General features: G+C 40.0%; 1 protein-coding gene and 1 pseudogene across 5 annotated transcripts in view; one reads left to right on the plus strand and one right to left on the minus strand.

Moving 5' to 3' along the window:
- The window catches only part of ABL2 (ABL proto-oncogene 2, non-receptor tyrosine kinase), a 128,907-nt gene that overhangs the window by 42,068 nt on the left and 64,608 nt on the right, over positions 1 to 22,231 (plus strand). The window lies entirely within an intron of this gene.
- LOC112613524 lies at positions 1,556 to 2,426 on the minus strand (annotated as a pseudogene).

The raw sequence follows: 22,231 nt of genomic DNA on the forward strand, positions 1-22,231 counted from the left end.
TTTTATTTTTTTAAGACAGAGTCTCCCTCTGTCACCCAGGCTGGAGTGCAATGGTGCGATCTCGCCTCACTGTAACTTCTGCCTCCCAGGTTCAAGCAATTCTCCTGCCTCAGCCTCCCGAGTAGCTGGGATTATAGACATGCCCCACCGTACCCAGCTAATTTTTTTGTATTTTTAGTAGAGACAGGGTTTCATCATGTTGTCCGGGCTGGTCTCAAACTCCTGGCCTTAAGTGATCTCCCCACCTGGGCCTCCCAAAGTACTGGGATTACAGGTGTGAGCTACTGCACCTGGCCCATTGCTAATTTTCTCTACTCTCAATTTCTATTAATTTGGTTTGCTTGTCTAGGTTTCCTAAAATAGGACTTATAAAAGTAGCTATTAAGTATTTCAAGTTAATGGTTTAGAAGGTAATTTTTTAAATTAAAAAAATAGTATTACAGAAGTAACTTTATCCAGGGAAAGCATTGTATATTCTTATTATTAAATTCTCATTATATCTCTTCATGAGTTTTTATTATTGCTAATAAAATTATGTACAGCTACCTCTTTTAGTTAAAAACAATATAATGCTACCTTTAACTCAAACTTATGTACTTTTAATTTCTATTTAAAATAAGAAAATGTAATATGACATACCTCACTTTGGGTCATGGAATCATAAGATGTTTGAGCTGAAAAGTTTTTTCCATTGTGAACACATTTAGTTTTATAGCAAAGCAACTTATACAAAGCAACTTATACACTTTTAACTTTTAAAACTGAGCATCATCTTTCCAGTGAAACAAGAAGAAAAATTTTAAAAATAAACAGGATGAAAATTACAATAGAGAATGTCAATTCCAAATAAGATACTACAGGTTTTGCTGATTCTTCCATTGAGTGGCAGGGCTCAAGTCATCATTAGGAGAGAATTTATTTTAAAAGTATTACCTTAAACTGCAAGGATGTGTGTCAGACATCTCAATTTAACATGCCAAAAGAGAAGCCATGTTGTCAAAATGCCCGCTTAACCCACCCAACCATCTCAAATCCACCCTTTGCTGACCTTCTCTAACCCCAGTTTTTAGAGTTTTCTTTCCCCCTTTTAAATAAGAGAAAGTAGACAGATGCATATTGGTAAATGCTAACTGTCCATATTCACATAGAGACACAGTGTACTCTCTGAGTCCAGTATACAGAAAAAGGAGGAAAGGAACTAGAATTCTGTGCACTACCACACAGGGGCCTAGCACCCTCCAGGTTCCAGAAGAGTGAAGGGAGCAGGTTTTTCTTTTTTCCAACAGAGCTTGGTGGTGGTGATTCCATACAGTTTTTGTTTAGACAGGAAGGGATAAAAATGAATTTGGAACAGAAAGGGGTAGAGACTCTTATCCCATAATATTCTGCTCAAAGTATTTACCCCCCAAATAAGTTGAGAACCATGGTGTAGAGAAAAGAGACCTCAAGAGCAGGGCAAGTGAGCCCCAAGAGGGGCAAAAAAATAAAGACTGCAACTTGCTCCCAGGGACTGGAGAAAATTTTAAAAAGGAAGGTTGAATCCATCAATGTTCTATTAGTCATCTTCTCCTTCATCCTACTATCATTCCTCCCCTTCATCATCATCATCTTCTTCTTCCTCATCCCCTTCCTCAGTATCTTCTAATCCTTCTCCTCCTCCTCCTTCTTCTCCTCCTCTTCCTCTTCTCCTTCTCCTCTCCTCCTCCTCGTTTATCGTCCATATCGGGAACCAAGTAGTACTGTAATGGGATGGGACAAATGTCATCTTTGATTACCTTTCCTAACTCATCAGCACCCGCATCAGAATGGTCAGTAAACCAGGTGAAGAAGCTCTCTGGTGCCTCATGCTGCCTCCTCCTGCTGGCTTTATTCTGTGTTTGACTTGAATGTTTCATCACATCCTTTCCAGATTCCATTTGATTTCAGTGGACTTTGAAGATGGAATACCACTCTCATTCAGATGAAGTTCTTTGAAGAGAACTTTATTTTCAAAGGAAGGATTTTCATCAAACTAAAAGTCTATTCTGTAACCTGACTTAGTATCTTCAAATTCTGTCACTTCAGCTTTGGTCAGATAATGCAGTCCCTCTTCGTCCTTCTCCCTAAGCAGCGCAGACACTTGAGGATGGTTGACAAACGTTATAACCCCAAAACTTGGACTTTTGGCGATAAATTCTCACCTCTTCTGAAAAAAATGGTTGACAGAGTTTATTTTCTGTTCTGCTTTCAAAATCTTCTCCCTCAGTTCATTAAGCCTCTTTATTTCATTTTGTACTTCATCAGTATGTTCAGTTGCTTCCTGCTGTTCTTTTTCTCTTCTTCGGCAAGTCTAGAGAGGCTGATGATGTCTCTTCCAGTCTCAGAACAGGAGATGGTCTTGGTTTCTTCTTTTGAGGCAGGAGTGGAGACTGGTATTTAGGGGCCATGCTGCTAGGAACGTTCGAGAATCAGACCACAAGTCTCCTTGCTCGTCAGGAGGAAGCTCAGAAAACTCTGAAATAATTTTAGAGTGATCTTTTCCCCTGCTCCCTAATTTTACAGATGAAGAAATGGAAACACATATCTAGTTCCCATATCTAGTTATGGCAGAGAAAAGACCAGAACTTTTGTCTTCTGGCTTCTGGTTTAGTGCTCTACGTTTTAACTTACGTTTGTATTATACTTTTTTTTTTTTTTTTTTTTTGAGACGGAGTCTTTCTCTGTAGTCCGGGCTGGAGTGCAGTGGCCGGATCTCAGCTCACTGCAAGCTCCGCCTCCCAGGTTTATGCCGTTCTCCTGCCTCAACCTCCCGTGTAGCTGGGACTATAGGCGCCTGCCACCTCGCCCAGCTAGTTTTTTGTATTTTTTAGTAGAGACGGGGTTTCACCGTGTTAGCCAGGATGGTCTCGATCTCCTGACCTCGTGATCCGCCTGTCTCGGCCTCCCAAAGTGCTGGGATTACAGGCTTGAGCCACCGCGCCCGGCCTACTTTTTTTTTTTTTTTTTTTTTTTTAATCATTTCAGTTTTACATGAACAAAGACAGGAATTATCTTTTTTTGTTAGATTGTTGCTTTGTGATTAATTGACCTGAGGTGAGTGCTTTATGCATGCATAGAAAGATGCACTCTTCTTGTTGAGAAGGTTAACAGCCCTGTGACTGTCTTCCTTTAAGTGAAAATCAACCTGTACTTTCTAGGGATACATATTTATTTAAACTTTCTAATATTTTTGTGGTTGTTATAAATTTAAGTGGTACAAGTACAGTTTTGTTACGTCGTGGTGAAGTCTGGGCTTTTAGTGGGACCATCACCTGAATATATAAGTCATATACATTAAGTAATTTCTCATCCCTCACCTCCTGCCCCGCCCTCTGACTTTCCAGTGTCCTATTCTACACGTTATGTCCATGTGTACACATTATTTAGCTTCCACTTGTGAAAAATAAATATTTGTCAAAAGTTTTGACTTGAGATTGCAATCTAGGTGTAAAGATAGGGAAATAAGTTACTAACTTTCAGAAAACTGATACAGTATGGTAGAGGAGTGAGCACTGAGAATCAGAGTAATGGGGTCTGAGTCCTAAATAGCTAACCTATCAGCAGCTTTGTGACCTTGGGAAAACTGCCCAACCTCTCTGAGCTTCAGTTTTCTCATCTATGAAACAAGATTAATGATGCTTACACCATCTATATCATGGTGTTGCTGTGAAAAGCAAAGAGCTAAATGTAACCCTAAATCAGCACACTCAAATGTAACCCTAAATCAGCACACTCTAATGCACCCACTCAATAATCTCAATTTTATGCAACTCTTTTTGAATACCGTTTTATATTTCCAGCTCATCCTTTCTAATACATAAATTAATATAATCTTGCGACCCCACCAGATCTCCCATCTACTGACCACTATCTTTGAACTATCTTTTCTTAATTTTTATTTTATTTTTATTTTTGAGACAGAGTCTCACTCTGTCGCCCGGGTTGGAATGCAACGGCGTGATCTCGGCTCACTGCAACTTCTGCCTCCCGGGTTCAAGCAATTCTCCTGCCTCAACCTCCCGAGTAGCTGTGACTATAGGCATGTGCCACCATGCCCGGCTAATTTTTATTTTTTTATTCTTTTGTATTTTTAGTAGAGATGAGGTTTCACTATGTTGACCAGGATAGTCTTGATGTCCTGACTTTGTGATCCGCCTATCTTCAAACCATCTTTTCACTGTTCCTCACCCTGTGAAGTCCTCTCCTCTCCTTACCAGCTTAAGTTCCATGGTCTATCATTACAATCACTTGCTCCTCTATCATTTGGACATACTCACTTTGCAGAACCACAAGCCAGGTAAATTCAACTATTCTCCTACTCCTAAAGTGAAGGTGGTTGGAGAAAAAAAGCACAAAACCAAGCTGACTGGCCTCACTTTTAACTCAGAACCTTTAGCCTCAAATGAGCCCTTAACACTGCCTGGTGATCATACTATATTTCTCTAGTCCATTCGCTTTCCCACTTTTCTAGACAATTATATGCTCTCCTCTCTTTTCAAACTCCTAATAGCTTCCTTTCTTACTAAGCCGATTACGCCTGTAATCACAGGACTTTGGGAGGCTGAGGCAGGCGGATCACAAAGTCAGGACATCAAGACTATCCTGGTCAACATAGTGAAACCTCATCTCTACTAAAAATACAAAAGAATAAAAAAATAAAAATTAGCCGGGCATGGTGGCACATGCCTATAGTCACAGCTACTCGGGAGGTTGAGGCAGGAGAATTGCTTGAACCCGGGAGGCAGAAGTTGCAGTGAGCCGAGATCACGCCGTTGCATTCCAACCCGGGCGACAGAGTGAGACTCTGTCTCAAAAATAAAAATAAAATAAAAATTAAGAAAAGATAGTTCAAAGATAGTGGTCAGTAGATGGGAGATCTGGTGGGGTCGCAAGATTATATTAATTTATGTATTAGAAAGGATGAGCTGGAAATATAAAACGGTATTCAAAAAGAGTTGCATAAAATTGAGATTATTGAGTGGGTGCATTAGAGTGTGCTGACTTAGGGTTACATTTGAGTGTGCTGATTTAGGGTTACATTTAGCTCTTTGCTTTTCACAGCAACACCATGATATAGATGGTGTAAGCATCATTAATCTTGTTTCATAGATGAGAAAACTGAAGCTCAGAGAGGTTGGGCAGTTTTCCCAAGGTCACAAAGCTGCTGATAGGTTAGCTATTTAGGACTCAGACCCCATTACTCTGATTCTCAGTGCTCACTCCTCTACCATACTGTATCAGTTTTCTGAAAGTTAGTAACTTATTTCCCTATCTTTACACCTAGATTGCAATCTCAAGTCAAAACTTTTGACAAATATACATTACCAAAATTATTTTCCTCTTCAGAAATCTTCAGACTCTTAATCTTAGGGCAGTGTTGGAGGGGTTTACTGCCACTATTTTTACCTAGCTGATCTTACTGAAAACACACATGTATTAGAGGCTTAAATATGACAGTTTTGTTTAGACTGCCTTTCATAATGGGGCTTAAGGTGGGTGGAGGATGGAACAAAGAGGAATGTACTGTTCTTTCAGCAGCATGCCTGGACAGACAGCTGTACTGTTAGAATGTGTCCAAATCCACGTGCATTCTTTTTGGTGGCAGTTTGCACCATTGCAAGTCTCAAGGATAGTTGGTTATTGGATGTTGTCCATTTGGGACATGATTCTCTTCTCTCCCCCAATGAAATAATTATCACACTTTTTGCATTTTTGCACATTTAGCTTTGTGGTAGGGGGCGGACTTGGAAGAATTCTTTAAATGTGAAGGAAGAATGGGGGAATTATTATTGAATATACTCTGAACTGATCTTTATCATTTAAATGACAGAATAGAAAAATGTTTCACCTAAATTTCAGACAGTTTTTTTCTTTTAAAAAATTATTTTAAATTGTGATAAAATATACACAACATAAAATTTACTTTGTTATCAGATGTTTTAATATCCTCTAGTATTATTTTGTTGGTATAATATTCTGTTTAAAGTATGAATAGTTCCCTGGTGGTGACCCTTATGCACCTTGACCACAGGAACTCTCTTTCTTCTCTGTTACTTTTCTGTTTCCTACCTACTACTGGTACTGAACCTTTTTATTCCACTAGTGAAGTCTGATGATAGAACATGGGGGTAGAGAGGTGGTAGGCCTTAGCAGCAGAGTCTCATGCAGTATCTGTGAAACATGGGGCATATCAGCTCCTTCCTCTCCTCTGGAGCCTTCATGGCAGCTCCTCAGAGGGAACGTATAAGAAAGCCTGAGTCAGGGAGTATACAACTCTGATCTTTTTGCTTCCTTGCTTACTAGCTTTTATTGATTTCTTACCATCTTTAGAGTGAGGTCCAAACTCCTTAACAGAGCATCCAAGGCTTTCATAATTTGATGCATTCCCAATCTCATACATGCTCCTGAGGCTGTAGCCATGCTAAAGTACAGGTGGGCCTGTAAATATGGCCTGTCTCTGGCATACAGCAGTTGGTCCAGAAGTATTTCCTTTTTTTTTTTTTTTTGAGACAGGGTCTCGCTCTGTCACCCAGGCTGGAGTGCAGTACCCAGGCTAGAGTGCATGGCTCACTGCAGCCTCAACCTCCACCTCCGTAGGCTCAAGTGATCCTCCCACCTCAGCCTCCCAGGTAGCTGGGACTACAGGCGTGTGCCACCACACCTGGCTAATTTTTATTTTTATTTTTGTATTTTTAGGAGAGACAAGGTTTCACCATGTTGTGCAGGCTGGTCTTGAACCCCTGACCTCAAGCTATCCTCCTGCTTCAGCCTCCCAAAGTCCTGGGATTACAAGCATAAGCCACTATGCCCAGCCAAGAAATATTAATACATAGTATTATAGTATTAATACATATCACAGTTGTACTATTTTATATGCTAACCTGCTTTTATTCAATGGCTAATTCTTGAATTTCCTTTAAGACTCAGGCCAAGAATCCTCTTTCAAGAGGCCTTCTCTGCTTTTGTCTATACTAGTAGACACTCTTGCTATATGATACCAGAAACATTCAGGCCATATCTCTGTATTATAATAGCTGATTTACTTTTTTGTTTTTCCCATATTAGTACATGAGGTTCTTGAGGGCCAGGGACCATGTCTTACTTATCTTAGTAACCCCTGATTCTGGGCCTGTTCTTCCTAGGTACTTTCTGTTACAAAAAAATAGATAAGATAGCTGTTGCTCTTGGTTCCTAATATTTACATTATATAATGTTATATATTGAATATCCCTGGCTTTTAAATTTTATTTTCTTGCCTTTTCAAGGTCCAAATTGCTTAGACACTTGACTTGTGAAATAGTATTCCAACGAGTATAAATCATGATAGTCATAATTAGTATAATGTGATTGCCTATTATGGGATTGGGACATTGGGTAGGAAGCTTAGAATTGCAGAGTTAATCCTCATGTGGAGGAATTATCTGAGCACTTTAAATAATTGGACAACATTATATAAGCCTTACCCTTCTAGGTCTGAGTTTTGCACATTTTAAACTGGTGACTCATTAAATTGTATTCCTACTTAGGATGTAACTATGGTTAATGTAGTCGTGTTTCCTAATTTCCACTGTTTTATCAATGCTCCTTTTCTTTTATACTCTGACGTCAAAAGTTATGTAATCTAGGTATTCCTCAGATTTAGTGATTTAGTCAGTGGGTATTAACATTATTTGTTCCTATAAGAAGGCTTTATTTTAGATATTCTTCTCTTTCTTGAGACAACGTCTTGCTCTGTCACCCAGGCTGGAGTGCAGTGGCGTGATCGTGGCTCCTCAGCTCACTGCAACCTCCACCTCCCGGTTCAAGCAATTCTTCTACTTCAGCCTCCTGAGTAGCTGGGATTACAGGCATGCGCCGCCCCCCCCCCCCCCCCCCCCCCCCCCCCCCCCAGCTAATGTTTGTATTTTTAGTAGAGACGGAGTTTTACCATGTTGGCCAGGCTTGTCTCGAACTCCTGGCCTCAAGTGATCCACCTGCCTTGGCCTCCCAAAGTGCTGGGATTACAGGCAGGAGCCACCATGCCCGCCCTGTGTTCTTACTTTTTAAAGTCCAGATCTTTGTTTTGCCTTAAGTTTTTATTCTCTGTGTTCCTAATTTTAGTTATAAGGTCATTTAGTTGGAACAGTGAACAAGGACACTATAAGCTTACTAAAAATGCCTTGGATTTTTGGAGCATGATTGTGCGTACTCTAAAGATTTCTTACACAAACAATTTTTTTTTTTTTTGAGGCACAATCTTTCTCTGTCACCCAGTCTGGAATGCAGTGGCGGGATCTCGGCTCACTGCAACCTCCACCTCCCAGGTTCAAGCAAGGAATCCTCTTACCTTAGCCTCTCAAGTAGCTGAGACTGCAGGTGCATGCTACCACACCCAGCTAATTGTTGTATTTTTAGTACAGACAGGGTTTCACCATGTTGGCCAGGCTGGTCTGGAACTCCTTATCTCAAGTGATCTACACACCTCAGCCTCCCAAAGTGCTGGGATTACAGGCATGAGCTGCTGCATCTGGCCAGTACAAGCTTTAATATAGTTGTTACTTTCAGTAGAATTTTGGCATGTTGGAATTTGAACCTTTTATTACCAAAATTTGTGTATTCCATTTTATGTAATTATATCCCTGCAGAAATATTAGTGTAGGCATATTTACATAGCACCTTAAATACATAGCAGAATGTTTTACACATACAATGAGTAGGGAGACCAGAGTCTTGGATCCCATATTGTGGGTATTCTATTAGAAGTCTATCATGCCCAAATGGACCATAATTCATTAAGGAAAAGAAGTTTTAATAGCAGTTTTTCCCTTGATTACTGATGACTGAGGTATGAGAAAGTTCTTATTCTCCAACCAGAAAGCTACTTTTATACTGGTTTCATAACCTCTTAATACGTAGTCTCTCTAACTTTGCAGAAAAGGACTGTCCACTTTTTATTCTTAAGTATTTTAAAAGTTGATTTTGGTGCCTGTGGTTTCCCAGATAGTCCCTAAAATGCTAGATTTACAAAAGAGGTAACTGTTTTACCACCCCCAATTAAATGAATTAATTGCAGTTAAATCCCGGGTTCCTTAATCTACTGTTTCTTGAAGTTTTGTTGGATAAGGAAGGAAATAGTAGTAACAACTGACTGCCCTTCTGAATTCTGCTGTTAGTCCCAGGGCAAGATGCTCCCAGAAACAGTCTCCCTGAGGATGACTGTAGTTGAAGGGGGATGGTATGCCACGACTATTCTTGGAACTTGTCTTGGCTGTTTCTGTGCCTCTTTGGCAGAGGCCAGAAGGGCTGGGTTGAATCTCGGGGCATCTTTGGAATAATCAGGATGCTTAGTGTAGAAGCCTGGCTTGCAACTAGGGTTCAGTGGTCTGATAGTGTTTGTTGGCTTGTTTTTTGTTTATTTCTCATATTGTTTTTAATCCCTGTTCTCCTTGTCAGAAATAGGAACCTGCAACTCACTTGCTTATCTCTCCTAGGCTAGGGTGTTAAATCTTCCTCTTCTATTGATTCATTCACTCTCTTAAGTATTAGACATCAAAAGCGAAGTTTTATTTCTTAAAAAGTATACCTGTTTATAGTTATCTTAGGATAAGAAAATGTAACGACTCTCATCTGTGCATGTTGGCTCACGCCTGTAATCCCAGCACTTTGGGAGGCCGAGGTGGGCGGATCACCTGAGGTCAGGAGTTCGAGACCAGCCAGACCAACATGGTGAAACCCCATCTCTACTAAAAATACAAAAATTAGCCAGGCATGGTGGCAGGCACCTGTAGTCCCAGCTACTTGGGAGGCTGAGGCAGGAGAATTGCTTGAACCTGGGAGGCGGAGGTTGCAGTGAGCCAAGATCACACCACTGTACTCCAGCCTGGGTGACAGAATGAGAATCTGTCTGAAGGAAAAGAAAAAAAAGAATATGTAACAGCAGTAAAAACAAATAGTGACTGCTGCTAATAAAAGCCTTATTATTTTTGTTTTCTTGAATAGCACTTGAATATGCCAGATATTTGCCTTCAGCTCCCAAGGTGAGATAATCTTAAATAGAACTTTATAACAACCTTTTATACATATATTTAAAAAGGAGTGATTGATTTTGATCAATTTCTTAGAAACTTTTTTAAAAAAATTTTTGTGGGTACATAATCGGTATATATATTTATAGGGTATAGAGGATATTTTGATACAGGAATACAGTGTGTAATAGGGTATCCTATTAAACATTGGGAAAGTAGGGTATCTATCACCTCAGGCATTCATGTCGCAAACAATCCAGTTATACTCTTTTAATTTGTGTCGCAAACAATCCAGTTATACTCTTTTAGTTATTTCAAAATGTATGATTAAATTATTATTAACTAGAGTCACCCTGTTGTGCTATCAAATACTAGATCTTATTCTATTTTTCTGTACCCATTAACCATCCCCCCTGCCCCCCAACTAATGAACTTGTGACTGTTGAGACTGTGGCAAGAATGTGTCTACTTGGCCAGGTGTGGTGGCTCACACCTGTAATCCCAGCGCTTTGGGGGGCCAAGGCAGGCGGGTCACTTGAGGTCAGGAGTTGAGAGACTAGCCTGGCCAACATGGTGAAACCCTGTCTCTACTAAAAATACAAAAATTAGCTGGGCGTGGTGGCTCACACCTGTAATCCCAGTTACTTGGGAGGCTGAGGCAGGAGAATTGCTTGAGCCCGGGAGATAGAGGTTGTAGTGAGTCGAGATTGTGCCACTGCACTCCAGCCTTGGTGACAAAGTGAGACTCTGTCTCAAAAAAAAAAAAAAAAAAAGAATGTGTCTACTTGTCTAGCATGCAGTCTCCTTTGTTAATTTGCTTCATCATTCCCTTTCATCAGCCTTTAGACTCACCGCCTAGGGCATGAGCTCACATTCTCATTTATTAGACTTACAAGACAGTGGCATGCCAGACAGTAGTAAAACCTCCCTAGGATATCTGTCTGCTAAGAGACTAAAATTAAGAGCTAGATATTTTCTCCCTTAAGGACATCCATTTAAGGAGAGTGGTTCCCCCACTATCCTACCCCGAAAGTAGCTCATTTATTTCATTTAGGTAACTCAGACTTGTCTGTTGTAATATTCTAATTAAGCCTTCAGATGTTAACTAAGCTTTTATTATTGTGAAACATTCTTGGCAGTGGAAGTCTGGTCTCTGCTAGTTCCAAGTGACTGGTGGTGGCTTTTCTGTCCTGGGCAGGGCAGGGAACAGAGGACCCATTCAAGGGGACCAGGGAAAAGGGTAAAGTTGCTGGCTGAACAACTATCAGCCTGGTCTAACATCTTGCCTCTCTTTATTTTCTCTCTCTGTCATTGACATCTTATTGCTCTTGTGGCTATGTTTGGTACCTTACCTATTTCTGCTAAAAACATAACTAACTCATATCTTTTCTCCTGTTTTTGAAACAAAAAGTGCTCTAAGAAATTTCAGCTGGACATGGTGGCTCATGCCTGTAATCCTAGTACTTTTGGGAGGGTGAAGCAAAAGGATTGCTTGAGGCCAGGAATTCAGGATCAGCCTGGGCAACATAGCAAGACCTAGTCTGTATTTTAAAATATATTTTTTTAAAAATGAAAAACTCCATGGGGGAAAGGTACTAAAAGGTCAGGGGATAGGCACCCTTTTATATTTCTCTACTTTGTCCTTTTTGCTTAGAACCAATAGAATTTTTTTTTTTTTTTTTTTTTTTTTGAGACAGAGTCTCTACTCCGTCGCCTAGGCTGGAGTACAGTGGCACGATCTGGCCTCACTACAACCTCCACTTCCCAAGTTCAAGTGATTCTCCTGCCTCAACCTTCTGAGTACCTGTGATTACAGGTGTGCGCCACCACTTTGAAGTCTCAAACTCCTGACCTCAAGTGATCCACCCGCCTCAACCTCCCAAAGGGCTGGGATTATAGGCATAAGCCACTGTGCTCAGCCCCAGTAGAAAATTTGAGGAGTATAAAAAAGTTGTAGAAGGTTTTAAGACTGTGCCAGGGCTGAAGTAATATGAAGTAATAGTCATTCATATGTATATACATATATATACATATGTGTATACATGTGTGTATACACACACATATATGTATTTCAAAGTATTAGGCACCCACGTAGCTGGGACTACAGGCATGTGCCACCATGCCTGGCTAATTTTTTGTATTTTTAGTAGAGACGGGGTTTTTCCATGTTGGTCAGGCTAGTCTCGAACTCTGGATCTCAGGTGATCTGCCTGCCTCGGCCTCCCAAAGTGCTGGGATTACAGGCGTGAGCCACCGCGCCCCAGCCTTACCAATGTATTTGAAACCATTTTCTTTTCTTTTCTTTTTTTTTTTGAGACAGTCTTGCTCTTTTGCCCAGGCTGGAGTGCAGTGACATGATCTCGGCTCCTTGCAGCCTCTGACTCCTGGGTTCAAGTGATTCTCCTGACTCAGTCTCCTGAGTAGCTGGGACTACATGGGCCAGGATGGTCTCGATTTCCTGACCTCATGATCCTCCCACCTCGGCCTCCCGAAGTGCTGTGATTACAGGCGTGAGCCACTGCACCTGGCCAGAAACCATTTTCTTTTTCTTGCAAGTAACAATATCATACTTCAGGGTTTTCTTGAGAGGGTAGGTGGCATTGTAATTATTCCTTTAAAAAATTTTTATGTTTTGTTTTTATATAGTCACATCCAGTCAGTGTTCAAATCTCATTCTTTTTCAGCTTTTTAAATTAATATCCAGGTAAGATCTATACATCACAATGATACATTTAATAATTGTTATAATACTTAATAATATGTCCAATGGAATTGATCCATTATCTTAATTCTCTTTTAGTCTGTAGATTCTCTGCCTAAAATAATTAGCTTGGTATTGTTTGGAGCAAAGTAAACTGTTATTCTAAAAAGCTATCAAAAGCCTTTCTGGCTGGGCATGTTGGCTCACGCCTGTAATCCCAGCACTTTGGGAGGCCAAGGTGGGCGGATCATGAGGTCAGGAGATCGAGACCATCCTGGCCGACACGGTGAAACCCCCTCTCTACCAAAAATACGAAAGTTAGCTGGGTGTGGTGGCGCATGCCTGTAATCCCAGCTACTGGAGAGGCTGAGGCAGGAGAATTGCTTGAGCCAGAGAGATGGATGTTGCAGTTAGTGCACTCCAACCTGGTGACAGTGGAGTCTCAAAAAAATAAATAAATAAAATCACAGCCTTTCTAACTTTAATGTTTGTGACTAAGTTATTCTAATTGTATGAGCTATTTCCTAAAACATACTTTCAAAATACTTCTTGATAGTTTTGGAAGAATGTATGTGGAATGAAGACTTTTCTGTTAACTTACGGTTTTTGTTTTTGTTTTTGTTTTTGTTTTTGTTTTGAGGCCGAGTTTCACTCTTGTCGCCCCGGCTGGAGTGCAATGCCACGATCTCCGCTCACTACAACCTCTGCCTCCCAGGTTCCAGTGATTCTCCTGCCTCAGCCTCCCGAGTAGCTGGGACTACAGGCACCCGCCACCAAGCCCAGCTAATTTTTGTATTTTTAGTAAAGACAGTGTTTCGCCATGTTGGCCAGGCTAGTCTCGAACTCCTGGCCTCAAGTGATCCATCCGCCTCGGCCTCTCAAAGTGCTGGGATTACAAGCGTGAGCCACTGTGCCTGGCCGAACTTATGATTTTTAATAGTTTATACATATTCAGATAGGGCTTACTGAATCCATATTTTACAGTGCAAAGTACCACATAATATTCTGGGTGGACATTTGTCTAACCCTGTTAATTTAGTATCTTCAGAAGAGATTTGCCACTTTTAGACCATATGTATTTATAAGAGGGATAGAATAGGCTTTCTTGCATAATTTGAGGAATACCAGCAGTGTCTCTTTGCCTACTTCTTAATGCCTAAATTTCTCTTTTTTGGGTAAATTGCTTTTATTTTTAACTCTGTATCCTATTAAGATATAAATATTTCTATGGTCAGGGAGATTAAGAACCATTTTTTGTGCATTAACATCTTAGTACAAGTTATTTATCAGATTATCTTTAAATTCTAAAGCTCTAGAGTACAGACCTTGCCCTGGATGAATGAACACCCTCAACCTTTAGCTCCTATGTAGGTAAAATAAATTGAATTCATTCTCTCTCTCCTGTTACCACTCAGCAATCAAAGATAAAGTCACTTCAGTCTTTAGATTGAAAAAGACTTAGGACAATGTGCATACACATATACATTTGCGTATGTGTATATACAGAGAGTGGTAGAGGTATCATGAAGGGTTAATAGTAGGACAAATTCAGCAAGAGATCAGTAAAGGAGGGTGCCTGCCAGTCAAGGCCTACTTTATAATCTTCCCTAGGGCAAGACCTAATTAAGGAATTTCCTTTTCTTGAAGTGTAGCATATTACCAACTTTTAATTCTAGTCTTTGGTGTTTGAAAATGCTGATAATCTGTTATTTAAGATTTTTAAAGTAAATTTATTTGCTTTGTACTTTGCGTTGAATTATTTTGGGCTCTAGCTCTGTGACTACCTTCAGTAAGGACAAATGTATTTATTTGTGGTATATATTGGGATTTTTTTCCCCTTTTGTTCTTGGGGAAATATTCTAATGAAGAAGAAACATCTTTGACCAATGGTTAAATGGTGGTTAGGTTTGAGTTTTTTTCTCCCATCAATGATTTTATTCTTTTTCAAAAATGAAGAAATAAATTAGGCAAGAGTTTCCTGGATACATGAAAACATGGACATGAAAAGTCAGGCTAGTTGTGGTGGCTCATGTCTGTAATCCCAGCGGTGGAAGGCCAAGGTGGGAGATTGCTTAAGGCAAAGGGTTTGGACAACAGAGTGAGACCCCATCTCTACAAAAAAAACCAAAATAATTAGCTGGGCATGGTGGCAAGTGCCTATAGTCCCAACTATTTGGGAGGCTGGGTTGGGAGGATTGCTCGAGCCTCGGAGTTTGAGGCTGCAGTAAGCCATGATCGTGCCACTGTACTCCAACCTGAGCTGTGATGGTGCTACTGCACTGAAGCCTGGGTGACAGTGAGACCCTGTCTCTTTAAAAGAAAGTCATTCTTTGAGGTTTCACAGAGTTCCTTACAGAATTTTATTTATATTTCTTTATACCTACATGTAGCGTAATTAATTACATACTATATTTCATAGCAGTGTAAAATCAACTTCTTCTAGCAAAATCTCTAATGCAGATATTGAGCTCCTTGAGAGTTGTCTCTGTATCTTTTGGTTTTGTATTCCCATTAGTATCTAGCTAACAGTAACGTCCTACTATAAGTGGGGTATAAAATGTGGCATATTGTTATTAATAGGTTAGGGAAATCATCAGTGTGATTTTGCACAGACGGCCAGTAGTTATAGAGACAATCACCAGTCGTATCAGAACTTTAGCCTCCTGGTTAGAATAGTTGCTCAGAGTTTTTTCAGTGAATGAGGATTTCTGTTTTTATTAATTATGCTAATACAAATTATTTAAGTTCCCACTTTTCACTTAATTCTTTGTTATTCTCATATACAACTATGTTGGGGATTATTATTATTTTTTTAAGAAAGGTATTATTGCCAGACAAGGTGGCTCACGCCTGTGATCCCAACACTTTGCTCAGGAGTTTGAGAGTAGCCTGGCCAACATGGTGAAACCCTGTCTCTACTGAAAATACAAAAATTAGGCCAGGCGCGGTGGCTCATGCCTGTAATCCCAGCATTTTGGGAGGCTGATGCGGGCAGATCGCCTGAGGTCAGGAGTTTGAGACCAGACTGGCCAACATGGTGAAATCCTCTCCTACTAAAAATACAAAAATTAGCTGGGCATGGTGGTGGGCGCCTGTAATCCCAGCTACTCAGGAGGCTGAAGCAGGAGAATTGCTTGAACCCTGGAGATGGAGGTTGCAGTGACCTGAGATTGTGCCACTGCACTCCAGCATGGGTGACAGAGCAAGACTCCGTCTCTAAATAAGTAAATAAATACAAATACAAAAATTAGCCAGGCATGGTGATGCGGGCCTGTAATCCGAGCTACTCGGGAGGCTGAGGCGGGAGAATCGCTTTAACACGGGAGGCGGAGGTTACAGTGAGCCTAGATTGTGCCACTGCACTCCAGCCTGGGTGACAGAGTAAGACTGTGACTAAAAAAAAAAAGCATTCTTTAATGTTTGGTCACAATGACTAAAATAATCTTCCTTTGTTACCAGACTGCCATGGTTTGATTATGTCCCCCAAAGCTTGCGTGTTGGAAACTTAATTGCTATTGAAAAAGTAGTGGGAGGTGGGATCTTTAAGAGGTAATTAGGTCATGAGGGTGGAGCCCTCATGAATGGATTAATCTCGTTATGGGGGAGTGGGTTAGTTATTTCGGGAGTTGGCTCCAAATAAAAGTGTGAGTACTGTTGAGTATGCTTTCTCACCATAAGATGCCTCCTGCCATGGGTTGACCTTCACCAGATGTTGGTGCTATGCCCTTGGACTCCTAGTCTCTAGAACTGTGAGCCAAATAAGCGTGGTTTTTTTTTTTTTTTTTTGGTTGTTATTTTTTGAGACAGAATCTCTCTGTCACCCAGGCTGGTGTGCAGTGTGGTGATGATAGCTCACTGCAGCCTTAAAATCCTGGACTCAAGCTCCTCCCACCTCAGCCTCCTGAGTAGATGGGACTATAGGCACAGGTTACTGTGCCCAGCCAAATTTTTAATGTTTTGTAGAGATGAGATCTCACTTTTTTGTTGTTCAGGCTGGTCTTAAACTCCTGGCCTCAACTCAGCCTCCCAAAGTATTGGGATTACAAGCATGAGCCATTGTGTCAGCCCTATATTCTTTAAAAATTACCCAATCTGTGGCATGATGTTATTGCAGCGAAAATGGATAAAGACATAGGCTTTTCTGTAGAGTTGGATAGAGTTAAAATGTTGTTCTTAAATAATTCAACAAGAACTACCTCAGCTTATTTCCTGTATTTGACTTTCCCCACTTATGTTTCTCATACCTGTTTAATGTCTCCTAGTCTTAACTGTTACTGTTTCCCATAGTGGTGGTAAGCCTGGTGAAAGACTAGTAAAACCCCATTTTTGGGCAAAAGGGTTTACTCCTGTTTGTGTTACACTGACATTTCATTTCTATTTTATGATTTTCATTTCTAAATCTCAACTCTCTGAAAGAATTAGGCAAGCAGAAAATGGGAGAAAATTCTAAATCTGGGGTCTTTTTAATACTCTCCAATATTACTAACCATTTCTGTCTAAAGATGCAGGTAGTATCCAGATGAAATTAGACTATATCATTCTCTGTGAATATTGTGGAGAAATGCAAATCTTGACTGCAAGGCACTGTGAGTTGCTTATCGAATATTTTTGGCATTATTGATATTACTAAATGAACTAGAATTTCATTGAAAATTTAAAGCCTTAGAAATTGGACTACGAAGTCACGCTAGTTAGTGTTATATAGTGGTGTTCTTCATACTTTTTTGTTCACATACTTCCTAAAAGAGCTTCTGAAAGCTATGTATGTGGGAAGAGGATGTGACTCTAAAGAGATAGCACGAGAGACATGTATCTACTCTGTGTCCTGTATAAGCAGGTGGTGAGTCCATAAATCTGTACATGTATTAAAATTCATAGAACTGTACACAAAAAGAAAGAAAATAGCTATCTTCTCTGTTGCACATGCTTTGCAAGAGCATCTAAGAGCTTCAGGTGACATCTAAAACCTTTTTCACTACAACTTTTAAAAAGTGCTAATTCTATCATTTTTGGTGTGTTATAAATACAGTCAGTCCTTCACATGTCCAGGTTCTGCATCTTGGTTGGATTCAACCAAGCACAGATTGAGAATATTTGAGGGAAGAAAAACAATAAAAAGTAAACAGGAAAAAAATAACATACAGTATAACAACTATTTATGTAAAATCTACATTGTATTAGATATTATCAGTAATTAGAGATGATTAAAAGTATACCAGAAGATGTGCATAGGTTATGTGCAAATACCATGCTATTTTATATAAAGAACTTAAAGATCTGTGGATTTTGGTATCTGCTAGGGGTCCCTGTGGAAACTGTGGTACAGTTGTAATGACATTTTAAAATGAAACACTTAAGCATTATTTTAACTGTATCCAGGAACCTGATATTGCAGGAATTTGTTACTTACCATTATCCATTTAAAAATATACATGAACAAGCTCTTCTTTAACAGCTGAAAGTTGTAACTTATCCCTGTTTTCATTTGGATTTGTATTTCTCTTTTAATTTTGTTGTCGTTGTTGTTGTTGTTGTTTGTTTGTTTGTTTTTGAGATGGAGTCTTGCTCTGTCACCCAGGCTGGAGTGCAGTGGCACAATCTCGGCTCAATGCAACCTCTGCCTCCCGGGTTAAAGTTTCTCCTGCGTCAGTCTCCCGAGTAGCTGGAATTACAGGTGCCTGCCACCACACCCCTCAGAGTTTTGTATTTTTTGGTAGAGACTGAGTTTCGCCATGTTGGCCAGTCTGATCTCGAACTCCTGGCCTCAAGTGATCTGCCCACCTCGGTGCCCGGCCTGTATTTATTTCTGTTTTTAAAAAAATGTTTAATTGTTATATATTTTTACATTTTTTGGGTATATGTGATTATTACATGCATAGAATGAGTAATGATTAAATCAGAGTATTTGGGGTGTCCCTCACCTTCGGTATTTATCATTTCTATATGTTGGGAACATTTCATATCCTCTCTTTTAGCTACCTAGAAATGTGAAATACGTTGTTGGTAACTGTAGTCACTCCACTCTGTTATTGAACATTAGAACTTTTAACCTTCTTACAGTAAGTTTATACCCATTAACTAATCTTCATTCCCACCTCCCACTCTTTACAGCCATCTACAATTTTATATTCTCGCTCCGTGAGATCAACCCTCACATAAAAGTGAGAACATGTGGTATTTGTCTTTTTGTGCCTGGCTTATTTCACTTAACATAATGACCCTCAGTTCCATCCATGTTGCTGCAGATGACATGATTTCATTCTTTTTTTATGGCCAAATAGATTTCCCTTGTGCATATGTGGTATGTACACCATATTTTCTCTATCCATTCGTTGATTTATAGACACTTAGGTTAATTCCATATCTTTCCTGTTATGTATAATGCTGAAACAAACATGTGAATGCAGGTAGTCTTTTGATATACGAATTTCTTTTCCTTTGGATTAATACCTAGTAGTGGGATTGCAGGAACGTATGGTAGTTCTGTTTTTAATTTTTTGAGAAATCTCCAACTGTTTTTCTTTTTTTTTTTTTTTTTTTTGAGACGGAGTCTCGCGCTGTGTCACCCAGACTGGAGTGCAGTGGCGCGATCTCGGCTCACTGCAAGCTCCGCCTCCCAGGTTCACGCCATTCTCCTGCCTCAGCCTCCGAGTAGCTGGGACTACAGGCGCCCGCCACCACGCCCGGCTAGTTTTTTGTATTTTTAGTAGAGACGGGGTTTCACCGTGTTAGCCAGGATGGTCTCGATCTCCTGACCTCGTGATCCACCCGCCTCGGCCTCCCAAAGTGCTGGGATTACAGGCTTGAGCCACCGCGCCCGGCCTCCAACTGTTTTTCATAGTAGCTGTACTAATTTACATTCCTGCCGACAGCTTATGAGAGTTTCCTTTTCTCTGCATTCTTACCAGCATCTGTTATTTTTTGTCTTTCTAATAGCAGCCATTCCAAGTGGGGTAATGTAATATTTCATTGTGGTTTTGATTTGCGTTTTCCTGATGGTTAGTGATATAGGACATTTTTTCTTTTTCTCTTTCTTCTTTTTTTTTTTTTTGAGATGAAGTCTTGTTCTGTCGCCCAGGCTGGAGTGCAGTGGCTCGATTTTGGCTCACTGCAACCTCCGCCTTCCAGGTTTAAGCGATTCTCCTGCCTCAGCCTCCAGAGTAGCTGGGATTACAGGCAGGCACCACGATGCCCGGCTCATTTTTGTATTTAGTAGAGACGGATTTCACCATGTTAGTCAGGCTGGTCTCGAACTCCTGACCTCGTGATCCACCTGCTTTGGCCTCCCAAAGTGCTGGAATTACAGACGTGAGCCATCGCGCCCTGCCAAGAGCATTTTTTTGTATACCTGTTAGCTATTTGAGAAATGTCTATCCATGTCCTTTTTCACTTTTTTAATGAGTTTTTTGTTTTGTTTTGTTTTTGTTTTTAAGTATTGAGTTGAATTCTTTGTATATTTTGGGTATTAGTTCCTTGTAAGATGAATAGTTTGCAAATATTTTCTCCCATTCAACAGGTTGTCGCTTAACTCTGTTGATTGTTCCCTTTGCTGTGCAGAAGCTTTTTGGCTTAATGTAGCTCCATTTGTCTATTTTTGTTTTTGCTGTCTGTGTTTTTGAGGTCTTAGCCATAAAATCTTTGCCTAGATCAATGTCCTGAAGCATTTTTCCTATGTTTTCTTCTAGTAGTTTTCTAGTGTCAGGTCTTACGTTTAAAAGTCTTGAATCTGGGCCTGTAACCCCAGCACTTAGGGAGGCCGAGGTGGGCAGATCACCTGAGGTCAGGAGTTCGAGACTAATCTGGCAAACATGGTAAAACCCCGGCTCTACTATAAATACAAAAAATTAGCTGGGCATGGTAGCACGTGCCTGTAATCCCAGCTACTTGGGAGGCTGAGGCAGGAGAATCGCTTGAACCCAGGAGGCAGAGGTTGCAGTGAGTCGAGGTCACACCACTACACTCCAGCCTGTGCAACAAGAGTGAAACTCAGTCTGGGGGAAAAAAAAAGTCTTGTATCCGGCTGGGATTATATACTGAGGTAGAAAATCATGATTTAGCTATTATCTCAATGATCTAGTGTGTATTGTGTGTGTTTTTGTATTTCCCTGGCGTAACTGTCCCCTCCCCCATGATCCAGAAAAGTAAAAGTATGTATTTATCCAGAAGAAGCACTCTTGTAAATTGCTATTGTTATGTTAATGGCTTCTCATTGCCAACAAAATAAATCTGAACTTCGTAGTGTGACATTCAAGGCTGTCTGAGATCTGGTCCTTGCTTACCTCTCCTACTTTCATATTCTTAGCATATCATTTCATGTACACATACCCTCAGCACAAAAAGCAAATGGAAAATCTGGGGCTGTACTAGTTTTTTCTTTAATTTCCAAAACGTATTATGGAGTTTTGTTGTTGTCAGTCACCCTTTACCTGGAATGCCTTCTTCCTCATTCACTTTACCTGCTTCAAATGGTTGATATAAAAATGACTTGCTGGTGCCTTTAAACTGGAGATGGTACATGGAGACACAGATCTCATCCTTCCAGTTTACTGGTATATACCTGGTTCTTGTTACAGTAGTTGGCACACGGTGGATGTTCACTAAATATTTGAATAATTAATATATTGATAAATTATTATTGATAGTTACGCATTTATAACTTTTACATGCTGTGTCTCAATGTCTACACCATTCACCTCACCTCATCTCATCATGTAGCTATTTTATCATCTCACATCATCACTGGAAGAAGGGTGAGTACAGTGCAAGATACATTTGAGACATAGATCACATTCACCTAACTTCTACAATATAAATGGTAATTATATTTATTCTATTTTATTGTTAATCTCTTGCCTTACCTAATTTATGAATTAAACTTTATCATAGGCTTATTTATGTAGGAAAAAAGCATAGTATATATAGGGTTTGGTCCTATCCAACGTTTCAGGAATCCACTGGGGATCTTGGAATGTATCTCATGAGAGCAGGGGGAGACTACTCTACACAGATACATTCATATATATTTCATGCCCAGAAACTATAGTGTATGAGTAAGCAGTTGTTGCATGCTTCCATAGTCTCAGGGAAACAGCTGACTGCTTGGGTTACAAAGGATTGTATTGTAGATCTTTAGGAATGATCTAGTTTTATTTGCAAGTCCCTCCTCAGGAATGTCAGCTCTGAACTTGAAGTCACTGTACCAGGTGCTAGCAACATTGACTTTGGGAATTCCATTAGAGAAAGAGGATTGGCACATTCCTTTCATCCCTTAGATATTTCATTATCTTTTGCCTAAATAACATAGGCAATGGTGTTTTTCTGAAGATGTGAAGATCTTGGAATGCTGAATTCCATGTATTTTATGTGTTTAGGAAGGACCTTTCACCTAAACTTTTGTTACAATTCTGAACAGAAGGTAATTATATCTAAAATAAGTGTGGAAATTTAAAATTCAAGGGAAGCTGCAAAATTCTCATATGTAGTTATTATTGCAATTTAGTGTCCTGTG

Source organism: Theropithecus gelada, chromosome 1 (assembly GCF_003255815.1).
Source record: "Theropithecus gelada isolate Dixy chromosome 1, Tgel_1.0, whole genome shotgun sequence".
Taxonomy (NCBI): Eukaryota; Metazoa; Chordata; class Mammalia; order Primates; family Cercopithecidae; genus Theropithecus; species Theropithecus gelada.